This window comes from Vombatus ursinus, unplaced genomic scaffold, assembly GCF_900497805.2.
Source record: "Vombatus ursinus unplaced genomic scaffold, bare-nosed wombat genome assembly UNPS02014812.1, whole genome shotgun sequence".
Lineage (NCBI taxonomy): Eukaryota > Metazoa > Chordata > Mammalia > Diprotodontia > Vombatidae > Vombatus > Vombatus ursinus.
Window position 1 is genome coordinate 64160152 of NW_020954590.1, and position 21721 is coordinate 64181872.

At 35.4% G+C, this 21721-nt stretch overlaps 1 non-coding gene across 1 annotated transcript; it reads right to left on the minus strand.

Annotated features, from left to right (window-relative positions):
* Nucleotides 1–21393: 21393 nt before the first annotated feature.
* Nucleotides 21394–21496, minus strand: LOC114054341. Its single transcript, XR_003570465.1, has one exon. It is a non-coding gene; the product is annotated as a U6 spliceosomal RNA (small nuclear RNA).
* Nucleotides 21497–21721: the final 225 nt, after the last annotated feature.

Here is a 21721-nt window from a genome sequence, read left to right on the forward strand (position 1 = left end):
CCAGATATCCCTGTTTTATGAGGTAAGGATGATTCTGAAAATATGGGTATAAATCAAGTTTTGTCAATTTAATTTCATTTTAAATATACCAAGGAACTAATTGTTTAAATGACCCCAATAATGAATTATTTTGTAACATTAAAGAAGTAACACTACCCATATTGTACTGCTTTCTATGTTTGAATTCTTATATATAAGTGCTTATTTTTTTAGATATGATTTAATCCTTCCAACTCTGAATCTATAAACTTTATGAACATTCTAGGGCCCATCAGTAATTTATTTGTTTGAATACCTGTGGAAGCTTTCCACAGGCAATGGGAAAGGTCACAAGAAGTGAAGAAAGGTTTCAAGAAGTGATATTTTGTTTTTGGCTTTTTTTTTAAAGCAACATCAAATCATCAAGCAGAATATTGAATTATGAAGCAACAAAAATGAGCATTGCCTGTGTTGTGTTTTCATAAAGCAGAGCTCAATTACATCATAATCCATATGCAAACATATGTACATGTATATGGGTATATATACAATATCTATATCTATGTGGGTATACATTTATTCATACTTGAATTGTGGCATAGCTGAGTTATATTTTGTGAAATCCCAACATAAGCAATTCATCTATCTATACATGTTCATTTACACAGAGAAATAAATATGTTTATATGTATATATTCATACATGTCTGCATATCTGTCTGTGCATATCTATGTACATCAACCAATAAACATTTATTATGTGTCTAGTATTTAGTATGTGTCTGGTACTATGACAAGTGCGGGGGGACACAAAAAAAGGGAAAAGACAAAGAGCTTACAATCTAATGGGAGAGACAACATGCAAACAAATGTTCATAAAGCAAGATACATATAGGATAAATAATTAACACAGGGAAGGCATTAGATGTGCACGTGTTTATGTATGTATATGTGTATTTATATACATATGTATGAAAAAGGTAAGAGGAAGGAGAGTGAGGAGAAAAGAAGAGGAAAAGAAGGAGGAAGAGGAAAAGGAAGAGAGAAAGAAAAAAGGGAAGTGAAAAAGAAAGAAAAAGTGGGTAGAAGGGGAAGAAGAAGGGAAAAGGAAAGAAAAAAGGAAGTAAAGACAAGAGAAGGGAAGAGAGTCTATGTGTTCCTGGATAAAATTTATCCTCTCACTAATAATAGGGGAATTTTTTAAGGATAGGGCAATAATTCCAGAGCTACACTTTGAAAATATTTCCTCAAAATAACATTTAGATAAGCTAAATCACTATGATATATTTCTTTGAAATAAAACCACAGTTTGTGATAGTGGGGTCCTAGAGAACTGATGAGTAAAAGATTACTTGGAAGATGGACAGGCATCCAGGGTAAGAAGAGAGTGGCAATCAAAGCCATGAAACACTTTGGACATGACACTGAAGCAATGCTGGATTAAATCAGTATATATTGATTGTCAGAGATTATGCCAAGTAGCAGAATTCACTTAGTTATGTCCATTTCCAGGTTTTAATCTCAATATAGTTATAGGCTAGGGAATAATATTTGTGTGTTTTATGAGAGCTTAGTAGAAAGATTTGGAGTCAGATGACCTGTATTCAAATTCTAGCTCCTCAACTTATTATTGATATAACTTTGCACAAATCCTATAACCTAACCTCTCTGGGCCTCAGTTTCCTTATCTGTAAAAAATGGAAGTTGGGTTCCGTAATGTCTAAGGTATTTCACAGTTCTAAATCCTTGATATTATGATCCTTCCTTTGAACCTTAGTAACATAAGTTATTTAGTAACTCTCACCTGGAGCTCCAAGAAGCTGTAGCAATGAGAAGTGGCCACATCCTGGTAAAACCATCTCAGAAGATGGGCTAAACCTGGTTGAGGGTAACTTAAACCCACTGATGAGTTAGGGGACGTCTACCCCTAAGCATGTGAAGACTTTCAATGTACTCCAATGGTCATGAAAATGGCAGAAGCAGGTGCTGTGGAGCACTTAGAGCTTGGTCAGACATCTAAAGATGTCTAGGTCATCCACTGCATCCCTCACTATCGCCAGTCCTTCTGACTTTTGTCTGGCCACTGGTCTTAGATGACTCTGGAAGAAAGAATGAGGCTAACAACTTTTTGAAACTTTGCCTCGCTTAAATCCAATTCACTCAAATTAAGACATCACCCTATGATATCATTAATCCTCTTCAAAAATGAAGGACAAACAACAACATGTGTCACATGTCTCTAGGCCTCAGTTTCTACATCTGAAAAATTAGAGTTGGAGAAGTTGGTCCCCTCAAGATTGAATGTTTATGAATCCATTACCCAAAGAGTATATTCAAAATGTGTTTGCTTGTATACCTTATAGTTCTTTTAAACAGAAAGGTGAAGAGAAAAGTAATTTTGAGGAAACTAGAGATATGAAGCTTAACTAAATTGTGTAACCATGTTCATTTCCTTAGCTCCTGGTGATCAGTGTATTAAAAAATGTATAATCAAACCTATTCTCTAGCTATACCAAAACCCCATCCTAAATTGCCTCAGCATTCAATGGATTAAATTCTACAGCAGGTCAAATAATAAACTTCAAACTGTGATTCTTTCTTTATTACATGAAAAACTTTAAAATCCAGTATCATAAAAGAAATCCCTAAAGGAGTTGAGCTAGTATTACCATGGATCTGAGGGAGGCTCTGAAAGTTAGTTCCAAAGTCATGGAGCAGATGATCAATAAACAAAGGCAACTAACATATCAATTATTTCCAGCCCCTCTTATCCACACAGGAAATAAATTATCAGCACTTAACATCATCTCATTTAAAGGACATTGCTATAGGGAGGGTTCAAATAAAGAGTTCCAATTTTGTATGTTTTCAGCAGAAGTACTTTCCTGAGGGATTTTTTATTGTATTATAGGAATCAAATCAAAATTACGATTTTTATTTTGGGCACAATTGCACTATCATACCAGATACCTTTTAATTGAATTAACCCTCTATGGGAAAATAATGATTTTCTTTGTCATTATTTTTCTTAAGAAGGGCATCCAGATTCATTTCCTCATGAGTTTATTATTTGTTTCTATGTGTATTTAATTTTGGTGGCTTAATGATAAAGTGATGTTGAATATTAAATTTATGATAGCACCTTTCTTCAGAAGGATTTGAATCTATCAACAAATGTTTTTTTATTACTCTTCTGAACAATCCTGCAAGCTAAGAAGCAAAGATAATTTTCACATTTCAGGTAATGAAACTGAAATTCAGAGTTGCTAAGAAGAATGATAGGAGGGTCAGCAGTGGTCAAGTGTACACAGCCAAAGCAAAATGGATCGTGGATAATTTTTCAGTGGAATGTTGTAGGGGAATAGGCTAAAGTGATTTTTCCAATGTGGGGGAAAAAACCCAACATTACCATTGGCTCTTTGAGGACTTACTCAGACCTTATCTTTACCACTAATGTCCTATAGGTCATCTATAGAATTTTAGGATGACAATTGAAAGTTTAAGTATATCATAGTATTAAAATTACTATATTCAAAGCAAAAAGGAATGTTAGAAATCACGTAGGGCAGAAGTTCTTAACCTGAGGTCCATGAACTTTTTTTAATAAAATATTTTGATAGCTGAATTTTAAAATATTTGGAATTTATAATTTTCCTTTTATCTTTATATAAAAAGTTTCATTGATGTTTTCTTTATAATCCTATGCATTTTATTTTATGCATTCGAAAACATTCTGAGAACAGTTCCATAGTCTTCCCAAGAGTGCCAAAAGGGTCCTGGATACACACACAAAATTAAGAATGCTAGATCTAGTCCAACCTCTTCCTTTACAGACGAGGAAGCTAGGGCCCAGTGACTGGAAGTAACTTGCCCAAGGTCACACAGATAATAAAAAGCAGAACCAGGAATCAGCCTCAAGTTTTCTTCTTCCAATTCAAGCCACTTTTCCACTAGACCATACTGCACAGTAAAAGAGAAGAAATAGACAGGATTGACTTCCAGGAGTACTTAGAACACTGAATCAATGAACAGACCAAGAAAAAATCATCCCTAGTACCATATTCTAAAGAAGACCAGGGATCATTCTTGTATAAAAATTTTCAAGACTCCTTACGTGTTTGTAACTTCTTTATTTTATGGGTGATCTTTTGAGTCGCTTGTCGCCTTCCTGGGCATTAAAAAGCTTAAGAAAATCTCAAGGTGAATTTTAGCTTTGTTTAAGAGGGGATAAGGAAAAAAGCTGAACTGGGGAAAGAATCCTGGTGGAAGAATGGGTGATATCAGTGAAAAAGAAAGAAACAGTTTACTTATAGGATCTTTGGGAGAGAGGAAAGGAATAAATGGGACCAAGATGAAAGCCAAGAAGTATCTTTAAGGAGTAATACTCCATGGATCCCAATAAATGTGAGTTGGAACAGGATAGTGAAAGAAAAGAAAAAGAGAATGTTAGAACTAGAAGTAAACTAAGGTATTGTAGCTCATATCCTTCATCTTACAGAGGAACAAACTGAGTTCATCAGAGGTTCTGATTTCCCTCAGGTTTCACAATAGCAAAATTGAGATTTGAATCCAGTCTAGTGACTTCATATCCAGTCCTCTTTCCATTCCATGCAGATCATCATCTCCATTGTCAATTTAGTGTGCTATTCCATAGGGAGTCTGGATGTCTGAATGATCTAAATTGATTTACTGTCTTGTAAATTGTTTCTGATATTGTATAACTGGCATCCTTGTGAAATGAAAGTTACTCTATCCCCCCCCAAGTAATCTAACTTCTTATACAGAAGTAGGCAATACAGTGGAAGAGTCTATCTAGCTAATGCTACCTAGCCCAATTAGCTGTAGATAGACTTGAAATCACTGGCTCTACCAAATTTCACATGTCTCTATATGTCGTAGAATTGGCTTATGGTTCATTTCTAGGGTTGGGAACCAGGTCTGTTTAAAACCATTGTCTGATGTTTCAGCCAGTACACTACTCTGTCCCTTCCCTTCAAATTGCCTGGACATTTAACCTTCCCATATGCTACCCAACAGGGAAGTTGGTTAAACTTTGATCCAACTAGAAGTTGTGAATAGAGGGAAGAAATGCATTTTTTAAAATAATGAAGGGAAACATTCTAACACAGTTTCAAATATGTGACACATATTTGTGCCTGGCAATAAAGCTCTAAAGGGTAGTTATAACTCCCTCTGGGAAAGATTTAGCGAAATAAAGCTACTTGTGAAAGTAGTGGGTTTCACCATGGTAGAAAATCAAAGTGGACCTGAATATATGTGAAACTCACCCTTCAAAAAATGTTTTCTGGTGATATGAAGATTTGGAAAATGCTTCAACAGCAATAACTGGGATGGACGCTGGGTTGTAATAATTTGGATACACTTGACTAATGCAGTTATTTGCAATGAGGTTGGCGCAGTGCCCAAAGCAGTGAGGAAACAAATACAGGCAGACGATTGCTTTACCACCTTCCAAGACAGCCAGAAGATTTCAGTTCAGTCCAGGGGTACTGAGCAGGGGTCACTACTATGGACTTGAGTCTTCAACAGTGCCTCGAATATTTTTTATAGCTCTTTGTTAAATTCACCAATGTGTTTTATGTAAAAATGCTGGTGAGGCACGAACATTTTTAATCAAATTAGTATGCAACATAAGGCAGCTGTGTATTCAAATGGGTTTTTTAGCAATTTGGTTGTTTTCCTTATAATAACAGGAAAGAACATTTTGATTTTGAAGGTGACAGAGGCAATATTACCAGAATTAAACAATCTGAATTAGCTTTTTCATGAAATGTAATATGTTTTATGCTTTCAGATGGGATGCTTCAGTGCTTTCAGATGAGCCTTTCACTGTCACAGTCAATGGCCAGGAACAGAATAAGCTCTGGAGGTAGGATTATCCTCAAATTTAATTTTTTTTTTAGAAGAAGCTAATGGCAAATGTTTCTAGCAAACTTTAGGTTCATCTATGTTATAACTAGAGAACCAAGACAGGATATTAAAGGAAAAAATAAGTATAAAATTAGTAAACGAAGTTTGACATTTTGCTTATACTTAGAATTTAATGCTTAAAATGAGCATAATCCCACAAATCATAGATGGTGTACATGTTACAGAGTAGCTGTTATTTTTTCTTTGTCACATAACTAAATATAGAAGAATAAAATAGAAGAAAACTCATCAAAGGAAAAGTGTTAGGAACTTAACTTTAAACCAGAGGACAAAGATTTATTCAGCAGAAAAAAAATTGTAGGAGAAGCTATACACTTGAAAGACATATTGTTCATTTTAACTACTATAGCTGTAATTATAGTTCCCACTACAGGTGAAATATTTATAAAACTGCATTCAGATTCTTGACCTCTAAAATGGTCTGTCCTTGCTTAGAATGAGTATAAAATACAAAATCTCAAGTCTTTGTGAATATGTGAGTACTCATATGAAAGAACCTAATATTTTGGCTTATAATTTTGTTTTGTTTCTACCAGGAATGCTGTTGGCAAAAATGACTATCCTTGGAGACCAAGTCTAAAATCTTTGGTCATTCTATGTGAATCTAAAATGCTTAAAAGTATTTTAGGCTCTCTGTTGTGCACTGATACAAGTACTCACTAATAATTTTGCTAGTGATAAAGAGTCTTATGCTCCCTTTTCATTCTTAAAGCTTAACTAAGAGACTAAAATGGATACATAAATGGAGAGAAAGACAGATTTACCATGAATGCTTAGTATTAAAATAATCTGGAATTTCTAGTTCATGGTAAATGATTTCATTTTTTCTCTTCATATCAAGGCCACATGAAAGTCTTACTCTAGGAGGTCAGTGAACACTAGAAATATGCCCTAGGGCTGGGCTAAAAAGTGATTAATATCAATTACTGCAACATGGCCTCAGGGACATGTGAGCTAGTCTCAATCAGAATAATGCTGGCCTAATAGAATAATCAATGCATGCACTGGGGGCCACATAGACACTCTACAAATATTAGAATCAGCAACGTGATCGAAACAGGCTGTCACTGTTCTAGCTGAATGGGCCTCAAAGCCATCTGCTACCTGGACATCAGCCTGAAAATCACAGGCTAGGATTCACAAGCTAATCCATTTGAACAGTCAACATACTGAGATGGATTCCCCCATACACTTCAATATAAAGCTCCAAATGGTCATGGTAACCTGTAGACAGACCTAATTGTACTTAGACATCAGTAGTTTTTTTTTTTTTTCCCATTCATTTGTGGGGCAAATTTGTTCAAGGGAATCATATGGTTGGGCTACAAATTCTGGCAGGAAAATGGATTAAATGAGACGGAAATCAGAGACTACCTTAGGCAAGTACTATGAGGGAGAATGAAATACTATCTTCTCCTTAAGGAAAACAATGAATAAAGAATGAGCTATAGAGAGCCTGGAGCTTAGTCATATGCCTGGCAGGAGATGACAGTAACCAAAAATGGTGTTTCCAGGGACAATAAATGAAAATAGTTTATAGGGAAAGTATTTAGAGTAAATCAGCACATTGACTGATTACCTATAGTCTCTTGGCTCCAGGAAATCATTGATAAAGCAATACAAGTTAAATAGCACCTGTCCTCAAGAAACTTATATTTAGTAGTGAGGAACATTAAGGGTAGGCCTGACTCATTCCAGTTTCCTAAATCTCTGGTATTTTGGGTTCAATGTTGGGATGAAATGAGATATGTGTAGGACATACAATAGTTAACAAAAGGAAGTTTACTCAGCTATAAAATAGGAGGATATTCAAAATAATCGATTTTACAGTATTTAACTTAGGCAGACTCAGCCCCCACCCCACCTACATATGGAAATGTGTCTGGTCCACAGGTCAGGGCATGGATGTCTTGAGACATCCACAAAGTCTGAAGGACCCCACCTCTCCATGGGTAGGCCTTTTTATGCCCTTAGATGACCAACAAACCAAGTCAAGAAAGCCAGAAGTAGGAAATTACAGCTTGAGCCTTAGTCCTCTGGGCCAAAGCCTAGGAACAGCTAGCCTAAGACCTTATTTGGAAGGATTGCAGAATCCTCTTAGGTATTGATCCTGTCACAGATTAAATATTAGATGACACTTTTAAAAACATTTTTAATTGCAAACTGAGTCCAGATATTTTATTTGAAAAACAAAAACAAAATATTCCTAAAATTGTGCAGTAATTTGCATTTTTGAAGACTGGATTACATTTCCACTTTGATATCATTATAAAGTTGAAATTCTGGTTAGTCCAACAAGAAAATGTTGCTCCTAACTTTAGACTTCAGTACTTCAGGAATACTGTACAAGTGCTGTGGATACATATTCCACTAACATGTAATACAACCAGTGAATGCCTCCATGCTCAATTAAAACAAATCCTGGCCTCCCTCCCAAAATCATTGCCTACTCTGACATAGCAAACCTGTCACGAGCCCAACATTTGAGGACTCTCCACCGTTCAGTATTTGCCTGATTTTGTACCCTGTTGGCAAAGTCCTTGAGAACCTAGTCTCATTCCTATTCTATCGTGAGATATTTGAAGGAATCTTTAGTAAAGATTGGCCCTCATGTGAATGACATATATTTGGTGCTTAACAGATGCTTGTTGGTTGTTTATTTGACAGATATCAGTTTAAAATTAATAAAAACTTCAAAATTCTACATATTTGTAGGGAATATGATTTTCTAAGAAAACACTGATAACAATCAAGATTCATCACAAATTATAAAATATTGTACTGAAAATTAAGAAGATAGCTAGGCTACAGTGGATAGAGTTCTATGCCTAGAGTCAGGAAGACCTGCATTCAAATCTGGCCTCAAACAGTAGCTGGGTGACCCTGAGCAAGTCACTTAACCCTATTTGCCTCAGTTTCCTCATATGCAAAAATGAACTGGAAAAGGAAATGGCAAACCACTCCAGTATCTTTGCTAAGAAAATCCCAAATGGGGTCACAGAGAGTCAGACAGGACTGAAATAAATGACCAACAAAAGACAAATTATAAACATGAGAGAAAAAGAGATATGCGGTGTTTTGTCCCTGACCTTTTCTATTTGGTGTATCATTCTCTACCGTGTAAATTAAAAATTTAGTTAAGTCTAATAGAATTTACAATCTACTAAGGGATAGATGTGAAATCTATGAATAGTATTAAATGCAAAATAATACATTAGCTATGAGAAGTCTGACTAGGGAAATGTGTGAAAGCTTTATGAAACAAAGCATACATTCCCCTCTCTGCCACCCCATCCAACTCCTTGGGTAGTGGAAGCAAAAGAATCTTTTCTCTACAAATTCTTTCCTAGAGAGGGGTAACCTTACATAGCTCATGTCAGCTCTGAGGATTCTATTCCCAACTTCTACTTTCACAGATGAGTCAGATTTGATTCCCCTGGCTACATCTCACCAGTCCTAGGGGAACTCTAGAGGAATTAGGGATAATTCTTTAATGTCATCAGAGAAGACCCCAATCAGTATGCTTTCCCCCAAGGTTATCAGCTGAGAATCAATTTAATCAGCCAGCCCTAAGTAGCTTTTAGGAATGGGTATTTAGTAAGGTAATACAATAAGAAGAGCTGGTCCATAGTATCCCACCCAAAAGAAAAATCTGTGACACTCTCCCTCAAATGGATATAGAGTCCAGGGGAAAGTGGGCTCAAGTGAGGAGAGCACATGTGGCAGCTAAGTGGCACAGTGGATAAAATCTCGGACTTGGAGTCAGGAAAACTGAAATTCAGTCCTTCCTCAAACACTTACTAAGGAGTGGGGCATCTCGAGTCGTCCTAATCTATATCTTGCCACTGGACCCAGATATCTCCAGAGGAAAAAATGAGGCTGGTGATTTTGCACAGCCTTACTTAAATCCAATTCACTTGCAAGTCATGGCATCACCTTTCTGATGTCATGGTCCTCTTCAAGAACACAAGAAAAACAACAACTACTAGCTAAGGAACCTTAGACAAATCACTTGACTACTCTGTACCTCAGTTTCCTCATCTACAAAATGGGGATAATAATAGCACCTCTCTCACAAGACTGTGAGACTCAAGTGACAGAATATATGTAAGGCAACCATAAGGTGTTATATAAATGCTAGCTACTATGATTGCTTTTATTAGCATTAATCATATTTCATAAGTCCTGGTTCCTGGGTCTCTTTTACTCCCCTTCCTAGAATGCTCAAGAAGTTCCCCCCTTAACATAGTCTTTTTGTTGCACTCTTTGTATACCATGAGTCTGTCTTTGGTTCTCAATGACACAGACACTGCTGTCAACTGATCTGGGGACACTATTTAGAACATAAATACGAAGTCCAACATTCTCTGGACACTTGGAAGCTAGGAGGTCCTCCTCCAGTCAAAGGACAGAGGTGAAATGGATAGGAGATGTGGGCCAAGAGTGAAAGACTTTCCTTCCCCATCTCCTCCAAGAAGTAACCTCTCAGGGTTGTGTCGGAAAACCACAGGCTTAAATATCTGGAAAAGCCTCTTCCTTGTCACCTTGCTTTATAATTTACAAATGATTCCCAGGGATGAGACCAAGTTTTCCAACCTACTAGAATGGACTTCATTCAGTGACTTTCAAAGACTTTTCACACTTCGTCTTTTGACTGACTAAGATGTTCTCACCTACTTAAGGCATAAGAGTTAAAAATCTTAGTTTCAATAATTTGTTCATTCCAGTAGTAGCTACTATTGGCTAAGAGTGGATAAATAGAAAATGACAAGGAAATTTCTCTTTTTTACAAGAAATCTTTAGGCAAAAATATTTCTAAGAAATGTAAATGTTTCCTTATTTGCGAAATAAAGAAGCTGGGGTCGCTGATCTCTAGTTTCACACTTCTGGGACCTCTCTAATCATGTAGACTCTACCTGAATCTCACTAGTAACCTGGACTCTACCAGAATCCCCTGGCTTGGATAAGTCAGCTTTTACCTTATCTTTCTGGGGCCCAAGCTTCCACAACCCTTCCCTGCCTGCAACAAACTATGGTGCAGCAGGGTATCTCCCCATCTCACCTGTACGTGTTCTCTTCCCCCATTGCCTTCCCACCAATGGAAGGCCTTTGAAGCCAGGGACTGTCTTGTTTGTTTGTATTTGTAACCCTATTGTTCAGAACAGTGAGTAAGTAGGAAATTGGCATCAGAAACTAGTTACTCGGCTGTCAAAAATTAGAGGGCCTTGGACTACAATTATATTAATTTTGTACCCCTAAATATTGTTAGTCTAGGAGAAGTAATTTTTAGGTTCAAGCTGAGTTCTTGACCACTGTCCCTTCTTTGGAGGAATGCCCTAAGCTATCTAGCCAAGATTTGGCTGCCTTCCCACCAAATGTCATTTCAACAAAGAATAGCAAATAAATAAAACCACTTACCCAAGTAAGAGAAGATAAAAGGATGTGAATATCCTAGACAATATGCAGAGTGAATGAGCTCCACCAAAACAGAAAGAGTCTAGATTTCACTCAAAGGGGGAAATTCTCTGAAGTCTCTAGTGCAGTGAGTTAGGAATGCTAAGACTAGTCTATATCATCTTCTTCCCAGAGCCTCTCTCTCCCTTAGGGGAACTCTTTCTATAGAGAATCTAGAACCAAATTTCTACTTTCCAGAAGGCAGAAGACCAGGATCTCTCTTTACCCAAGTTCTCACCAACTCCATCCCTCAAGTAGGTGTAAAGCACCGAGTCATTAATCTTCACCAATGAATAGAGTCTTATACAAACGGACTTTAAGCTTCAAGTTACATATAATTTCCATACAAGAAATTAGTATTGGCTAATCTTTCCTGCAACACCCTCTAGAACAAATAGATAACACAGAAAAATACTGTGATCTTAAACAATGAAAAAAAGCAAAAACAAAAACAACTCCTTCAAATAGGTTACTTATTTTTTTTCCATGAGAAAGAGAGGTTGGATTTATCCTGGTTCACCCTGGAAGACTGAACTAGGAACATAGGGTTGTTGTAAGTCCTTCTTTTCAAAGAGGACCAATGACATCACATGGTGATGTCTTGACTTGCGTATGAATTGGATTTAAGTGAGGCAGAGTCGCACAAAGTCATCAGCCTCATTCTCTCCTCCAGAATCACCAAAACCCTGTGGCAAGACAAAAATCAGGACTGGTGATCATGGGATTCAGTGGATAACCTTGGCATCTTCTTTATCTGACCATTGTTCTCATCTACCCATTCCACCACGGGAAGTCTTTACATACTTGGGGTAAACATCCCCCTAACTCACCAATGGGTTTGAAGCTTGCAAATTACCCTCAATCTGGTTTAGCCCATCTGCCAAAATGGTTTTATCAGAGTGCAGCTGCTGCATATACTACAGTTTCTTAGAGCCACAAGTGAGAGTTGGGTGACAGGTGGACATCTAAGGTGGATGAGCCTTTGAAAAGGGCACAAGCCCTCAAACCAGAGGTTCCTCCCTGAACATCTAAAAAGCAGTGCTTACAGAAGGTAGATTTCAGTTCAATATAGGGAAAAGCTTCTTAACAATTAGAACTGTCACTATTACTATGAATATGACTACTACAATTACTACTGTTATGACTACAACTCTACTATTACCATTACTACTCTTACTATTATTACTACCACTATCACTACTACCAATACTACTACTACTTCTACTACTGCTATTACCACCACTATTACTACTAACACTACTACTGCTATCAATAAATTAATCAATAAACATTTATTAAGTACCCACTACATGCCAGATACTATATTACTATTACTGCTATGACTTATAATTGACATTTAAGATTGATTTAAAATTTGCAAAGCCCTTTTATAAAAATTACCTCATTTGATTCTCCAAACTACGCTGTGAAGGTAGTTCTATCATTATTGCTTTTTCATAGAAGAAGAAATTAAGGCTCAGAACTATTAAGTACTTTGACTATATTCAAACAGCAAGCAAGTATCAGAGGCAGGAGTGGAATCCATGCCACCTGCCCCAGGTTTGTGCTTCATGCTCTTCTGCCAAGTGGAGGGGAGTGTGCTTCATTATCTATTGCCTGGTGCCATTGCTGGCTTTCCAATTATGTAGGGGTCAGATCGCTTTTAAAGTCAATTTTATCTCTACATAAACATAAACATAAAGTCAGCTTTTTCTCCATATAAATCTCTTCATTTACACTGTCACTAGGTATATTGTTCTCCTGGTTTTAATTATTTCATTCTGTATCAGTTCATATAAATATTGCATTTTTTTCTTCCCTAAATTCCTCATGTTCATAATTTCTTGCTTCATAATAATATTCCATTCCATTACAAGATACTATAATTTGTTCAGTCTTCTAATTGATGGGCACTTTCATTTTGTTTCCAATTCTTTACTACCAAAAAAGTACTATGAATAGTTTTGCATATATTTGACCTCCAACAAGTTCCTTTTTTTTAAGGCAATTGTGGTTAAGTGACTTGCCTAGGGTCACACAGCTAGTAAGGGTCAAATGGTTGGTCTGAGGCCAGATTTGAACTCAGGTCCTCCTGACTTCAGGGCCGGTGCTCTAGCTATTGTGTTACTTACTTGCCCCTCAACAAGTTACCTTAGGTAGAAGTCATAGTATGATGTCCAAATATGTTTCAAGGAATTGCTACACTGTTTAAACCAGGCAGTACAAAGGAGTAATTAAAGTGGTAATTAAGACATTTATTTTAATATGAAAAGAATAATTTCTTCTCCCTGTGATATTTTTCCATAGAAAAAATGGTTTTTTTTTTTACTTAAATAAATCAATGCAATACCAGATGAGATGCACTAAGCATTATGAGGTGTCAATTTCTATCCAAGTGCAAAACTGTTTACTAGTATGACTTATACCTTCTTGGATTGTATCCTTCATTCTTGTAAATGAAAAGCTGGATGAAATGATTCTGTTTTCACCTCTGTAATTTCTAAATGGAATCTAAGATTCTAAACTGGAACCAATGAAAGAAGCTAATATTACCCTCTTTTTTATTCAATGAGAGCTAGAACAATAGAAGCCATCAATCCATCTAAATTAACACTTTTTTTTTTAAATTTCAAAGAAAAAATGGCACCAAGAAAGAAACTGGCCTTGTCATTAGTATAAGATTATCTTCTCATTTTAAAATTCAATCACAATATTTGAGTCAATAGAAAGTCAATAGAAATGACAATAGAATTTGAAACAAAGGGAAGAGGAAAATCAACTTTTAAGAGTACATGACATTTAGTAAATATCTAATATTCATCTAAAGATTTAAGTCAACTAATCTGTTTCACATTTTCTTCTTTTTTTTTTTTTTTACAGATGTATGATTTCTTCTGTGTGGAGCTCACTGGTGTAGAAATCTGTCCACTGATGCACATTGGCAAATCATATAGCATATAAATTATGATTTTAGAAAATATGCTGGGGCAGAGAAATGTTAAGTTATTTGCCCAAAGTCATAGAGCCCTATCAGAGGCAGGATCTGAACCCAGGACGCCCTGATTCCGAGGTTGACACTGTCCTCGTGCCAGGCTACTTCTCAATTGCCACATATTCCATTCAATTTGTCAGAGTTATTGGAAGGGTATTAGTCCCACAGAAGTGGGCATTCAATGGGTTGCAATGTTCATCATTAGAGAGATATTTATATTGATGAGATCATTGCTCCATTAGAATACTAAAACATCTACAATAAATTTTGATTCATTGTGGATAAGGGAAATAAAGTGTCTTGGTAAACAGATAGTTACCATAAACACACTAAGTATAGATTACCAGTTTTCAAGGAACTAGAAGATGAGAAACTGCATTTAACTAAAAACACTAAATAGAACATAGTTTAATCTTTCTGTGATGATTCAGAGAGTGTTTCAGGATCTTACAAGGATAGGGGATCATTATTATAAATGCCAGTTATCACTGTATGTGTCATTGTACCAGTGTAAAATTCTATTTTATATGCAAAATGACAGTTGAGTTACTTGCTAGAATTATGTTAGTGAACTTTTTATCTTACTATTTCTTATGAATGTGTTGTCATTTTTCATCTTGTTTCTCCAGTAAGTCTAGCATGTTTAGCCATTCTAGAAATTCAATGTAACATTTTGTTTTAAAAAATATTATCACAAAGATCTCATATTGATGCTTGGGGAAGTCCAGTTTAGCACCCTCATGTCCATGCACTAAATATCTTTTCATATTCCTTGAGTGCTATCTGCATGGCCCCATTCCTGGATTTCTGCAATCATAATTCTGTTTCATTTTAGAAATTAGGCTCAAAGGACCATATAAAAGCATTTGTGAATACAGTTAGTATAATAATGAAAAACAAAAGTTTGCCATGCAGATCCTGATCTCCCTCTCCCAAAAGAGGGGTTGAATAAAATCAGAATTAAGTATTATATTTAATTAATAATTATATTCCCTTAGTCACTTTCATTCAGTTACAGTAGTTTCTGAATCCAACTTTCAAAAATTATCTAGTCTGCACAAAAGTATTTTATATATTATTAAAATTTACATAAATTGCAAGGTCATATAGCTAGCAAACATCTGTGACATGATTTTAAATTCAGATCTTAATTTGATTTCAATTCTTTAACATAACTCAATGTATACAAAATAAGTACAATTGACTATCTTCCAAAAATGTTCTTCATTTATTTATAACTTCAATCCACACCTTGGTTAAATTTCTTGTTTTATTTGATCGGTTGGTTAAGAGATAACCATCATCTCTTCAAAACACATGTGCGCACATTCACACACACAAACACACATCAATCAATGCTAACTTATTAAGTGCCTACCATGTACCAAGCAAGACATTAAAGATACAAAGACAAAAGTGAAACAGCCCACAGCCTTAAGGAGATGACATTATGTCAGGGTAGATAACATGTTTAAATATAGTTGTTGTGTTTATTAAATACAAGTGTAGTAGATGCCTTTGCTTCTGTATGTTATGTAACTTATCCATTGCACTGATTCATATCTCTATTTTTTAACCAGTGCCAAATTGCTTGAACAATTACTGATTTTCACTATAATTTGAAACCTGGCACTACTAGACACTCTTTGTTTCCACTTCTTTATTTCTTTTTAGATTTCTGATCCTTTTTTTAAACTCCATATATGTATTTCATTGTTATTTTTCCTAGTTCTATAAAGAAATCCTTTGGTGGTTTGATTGATGTGAAACTGAATAATTAAGTTTATTTAGTTGCTACTGTCAATTGTATTGACTCTGCCTACCCATGAGTAATCAATATTTTCCCAATGATTTCAATCTATATTTCCAAAAAGTTATTTATGTTGTGTTTAGATAGTTCTTGTGTATTTCTTAGAAGGTAGAATTCCAAAGTCTACACATTTTTAGTAAGTTTAAATAAATTTTCTCTATCTTGTCTTTTTTTGGGTTTTATTGGTATTATGCAAAAATTCTGAAAATGCTGTGGATTTATTTTATATGCTGAAATTTTGCTGAAGTTATTAATTATTTCAACAATTTTTTAGTTTACTTTTTAGGGTTAGTTAGGTACACCATCATATAATCTGTTATTTATCTATGGCTATTCTCTTAATTTATTTTGATTGTCTATTAGGGAAGCATTCTAGTACTATGACAAACAGAATTGTAACAATGATTATCCTTCTTTTACTCTTGAATTTACTGAAAAGGATTCTAGTTATTTCCATTACTAGAGAAGCTCTTGGTTATATATGCAGGCTATTCTGCTATAACATGACATATATTTCCCAAAAAACCACCAAGTTATGCAAAATCTTGCAATATAAACCACGGGGGTTATGGGAGAAGTGGAGTTAGGGGCACATTACTCAAAAACTTCCATCACTGACACATATAAAAAAGATAGGAACCTAATAAAAAAAGTAGTACCATTTAATACATCTTAAATGGTTAAGAAATATATAAATACTACATTAAATAGCAGTAAAGTCCACCGCCTCTGGCTGCTGCTTAGCCTATGCCTCAGGTTGCAGAAGCAAGTTGGGCAGGCTGTGCCCCTGGATCTCTGGGCTAAAGAATTCAGTGAAAGGGAGTAAAGCGGGGGGGAAGTGGTAAGGAGCTGTCCTTCTCCACTCCAAGTTCCTATTGCACCAGACGATGTGCAATATGGCCCTTTATCTTGAAAAATACCTGGTTTGCTTGTGGAAGTAGGCAGCAGAAAGGTTGTAGATCATGAATTATAAGGGGGAGACAATTTTCTGCCTTCTTGTTGTTTCTCATGGAAAAAAAATAGCTCAAAAACAAACTCAAATATGAGTTATTTGGTTTTTGAAACACACATTACAATAGAACTGCATATATGTGTTTCTACACATGTGTATATACAAAGCAAACACAAAGGTAAATTTACTTATACACATATGTGTATACATAATATATGTGCTATTTATTATTTTAATGAAATGTCCATTTATTTCTGTTTTCTAGTGTTTTTAAACAGAAATAAGTGTCATATTTTAGTAAAAGTTTTTCTGTATCTATCGATACAATCATATGATTTTATTTTGTTATTAGTATGCTTATAATTTTCCTAATATTAAACAATACTGCATTCCCGGTATAAATCTAACCCGGTTATAGTATGGAATCTTGGTGAAATGTTGTTTTACTCTCTTTGTCAATATTTCATTTAATTTTATTGGTTTAAAAGTTGCTTATATTAATAATTTAAGTTACTAAATACCTGTCAAACATTTATTTAAATAAAACTATTTTATTTAATTTGTTGGTTATTTAAATTTTATGTTCATTAGAAATCTGGTTTATAACTTTTTTTTTTTTTTTTTTTTACTACTTTGATCTTCCCTAGTTTATGCATCAAGGACATATCTGTGTCATAGAAGGAAAGACCATCCACCTCCTTAGGATTAGATACTATATTTTTTAATGCACCCCAAGATCTCATTAGCTTTTTGAAGATGCCCTGTAATGCTGTTGATTCATATGAATCTAGCATTCTATCAGTTTTAAATACCTAAATCTTTTTGGATGAATTATTCATCTATTTTATAACCCCCTTTAAAATGTAAGCTCCTTGATGTTGGGAATTTTTTATTTTTGCCTACGAATCCCTAATGAAAAGCATGATCCCTTTGGCCTACTGGAATAGTTACAAATGCTTTTTCAATGAATGAAGCCAGATCAGTTGCATTTCACATGTAAAACTGATTTTTTTTTTTGCCAACAGGAGGGGCAAAGGGAGGAAATAAACATTTATATACAACCTACTGTGTGCTAGGCAATGGGGCAAAATGCTTTTACAAATGTTATCTTCATTTGATCCCTGGAGTAGGTGCTATTATTATCTGTATTTTAGTGATGAGAAAACTAAGGCAAACAGAGGCTAAGAGATTTGCCCAGGGTCATAGAGCTAATAAGTGTCTGATGACAGATTTGAATGCAGGTCTTCATGACTCCAGCCACTGTACCATACTAGCTGCCTCAGGAAGCCTACTATTAGTATTATAGTATGTGTATATAATTTACAAACAAATATACATACATTGGAAGCACAAGTTTGGAGACAAATACTCTAGATTATCAGGAAGAATTAAATATTTCTTTTAAAACTGAAGGGCTTCAGTGAGAAAACAAAGAAGGAAAAGCATCTGATTAGTCAACCTAAGAACTCAGGAAAGATTATTACATTTAAGAGTCTAGAGGGTAGAATTTTAGACAAAGCAGGAAGGGAAGAAGGACCACTGAATACTTGGTAGTAAGAATCAGTTGTGAGGCTCTTCTAGAAGAGGAAGGAGTTGGATCTTTTAAAGATGCTGCTGGTCCTCCGAGGAATGATGATCTGTGACATTTCAGGTAACAGTTATTTTTTGAACTGAGAGCACAAGAAGAGATCAGTAGTAGTGGTTGATGATGCCTTGCTGAAGAATATAGAGGTATTTAGTTTTTACCTGATAATATCTAATATATAACAAATCTTCTAATACTGTCAAACTAGAGAACTACCTACTTCTGATGATCCATGTGTAACAACCCCTCTGTGACCATTCAGCCAACCTATGCTCACCCTCTAAATTTGGGTGTTCCCAATAAGCAACTCTCCTCAAGATTCTAGGGATAACCCTAATGGAATAGGTTTCTAGTATTCTTGCTCATGAGCCCCCACCAGCAAATTTCTCATTTATTGTCAGCCAGTAGCATAAATTAGCTTTTAGACAAGAGTAGTTTCTGAGGACATATAGCAAGAATAGTAGTTACAAAAACATTTTTACCAAACCAGAGCATACTCCTCCTTGAACACAGTAGGTTCTTATGAAGAGTTAGTTCATATTTAGAGTATGTTGGCAATGAGTCACATGTAGAATATACATATGACCAAAAAGTAAACTCACAGCTTGTGGTTACTAGAAGTCCTTCTAGCCCTTCACATGGTCCTCATGAAGTTCCTGGTTATGCTTCTGTTGAATCCATACCCAGCACTTCTTTGCTATGAGAGTTCTCACCCCCTGAAGCTATTGGCATCTTCAGGTAATTGTTTTTCCACATCTGGCTGCAAGTAGTTTCTGTGTCATCAGTCACTATTTTAGCAGCCACTGCTATCACCACTAGTCACTGGTACAACCTCTGATGGGATCTCTGGCTCCACTAAACTTATTAAAGTAGGTATTCCCATCTCAGAATATAAATAGAAAAGATTAAGGAAACACAAAATAAACAGAGGCAGCATTCACTCATATACACTTGGTGACTAAGTGGAAAACAAGGCAGCTGCCCTTCTACTTTGTCTCCCTTGGGGCATCAGCCCTGAAGCTTACAGCCTCTTTAATAGGAGACAGGAAAACAGAGTTGCAGCCTCTCATTTTCTCAAGGGACCTTCTCTTTATCTTTGATATATCTCTTTCTGCTTCAAGGTGGGTGTGTTGTTTCCTACTGTTGCAGTTTATCTCATAACATGGTCTGTGGGGAGGAAGGAGGAAAAAGATCCCCTTTCCCAAGGTAAATCTCTCTCTTGGCCTTGGCTCCAACCAATGCACCACTTGACTAACCTACTGCTTGACTGACTTGCTATTTTTATATGTAGCCAAACTAGTATGACTTGATCTTACCAATGAATCACAAGATATTTCCTGTATTATATATAACCTGCCTTTCATCCAACTGCCTGTAGTCCTACAGTCATTTTGAATTGATTAAAAGCTTGTCCACACATTGTCATAAGGTTATAGGAAAGTTCTTTAATACTTATTTGAAACTGTTGATTGACTAAATGATGGACTGGGATGGGGTTTGAACCCCAGCTTTATAAATGAAATGTGTATGTAATTTGAAAGAAAACTAGAATGGATTGATGATGATTAAATTCTTGAAAAGGAAATTGAACATTTTACGTTTCATCCCTGCTACTCAAAGGCAAAGACTTCCAAGAAAAAAAGGCAAATTAGGGAAATGAAATGCTAGCCAAGAAACTGGTGGGGCCAAGAATGGTATTTGGGATTTCTGGACCATGTTTACACTGCAAGAATGATAGACTCTTGATCAGAGGTGGATTAGATAGCTAGTCAGCACAGTGTATAAAATGCTAGACTTGGAGTCAGGAAGACCTGAATTCAGATCCTGAATTAGATACTTAGCTATGTAACTCTAGGAATGCCATTAAACGTCTCTCAGCCTCAGTTTTCTCATCTGCAAAATGAGGATAATAACACCTACCTCTCAGGGTTATAGTGAGACAATATTTGTAAAGCACTTTGCAAACCTTAAAGTATTATATAAATGCTGGTTATCATCATCATCATCATCATCATCATTACTAAGATAATTTAATTAATGTTCTTAAGATTCAGAAGACAGAAGTCAATAAAAGTTAAAAAAATGAACTTTAAGAAAGTATATTTTACTAAGTTTAAGTTACTGTTAGGAAGCCAGAATAGCTTTGCATGCTAAAGAAAAACTACAACCATCTACAAGGAGATCTAGGTAGATAACAAGAAACCAATCTCACTAAAGATAGAAATCTATACAAAAGATGAAAAGAAAATGGGAAAAATACACTAAGAATGGAAATTAAGCCAGTAAAACATCTTCAAATATATTAGACAAAAGAAGAGGATGCAAAAATAGTTTGCCACCATGATAGTCAGGAAGAGAAAACTGGTAGCAACTCAATCAATATGTGTTGAATGGAATTGACTTGTTGAATTGCAAAGTAATTAAGAGAAGGCAGTAGAAAAAGGCTGAGGTTTGTAATGTCTTCTTCACTTTTGTCTTTCCAGAAAAAAATGCTGTAAATAGTTGATTGGAGCAAGTCATGACCATTAAGGAAGCTTAGAAAACCTAACCAATAAAGGAAAGCTAAAATTCAACAGTGCCCAGAGAAATTGGATGTATTCAAATCAACAGAAGAGATAATAGGCTTCCTATGATACTAAATGAATTGAAAGTTATCATTGCAAGGGTATTAGCCATTACTTTTGCTTCACAAATTTGTGTGTCATCCTTGTGCTAGAGCCATGACCATCTTCACTATATCATTACAATTTTAGTATATCTGCTGTGAAAGCAAACACATAACCATTATTTTTGGAAAAATTCACAAAGGCTTGGAAAAGAGGAAATATTGTGGCCATTAAAAAAGGCAATGTAGTTGTCTGGGAAGATTTTTAAAAGTCCAGATTATTTTTAGTCTTCTAGCTTGAATATGGACACTATGAAGAAATAAACATGACTTTCTGCATAACTAGACCAACAATTTATTCTTTGATAGAAATGCTAGGGCATGTACAGAAGA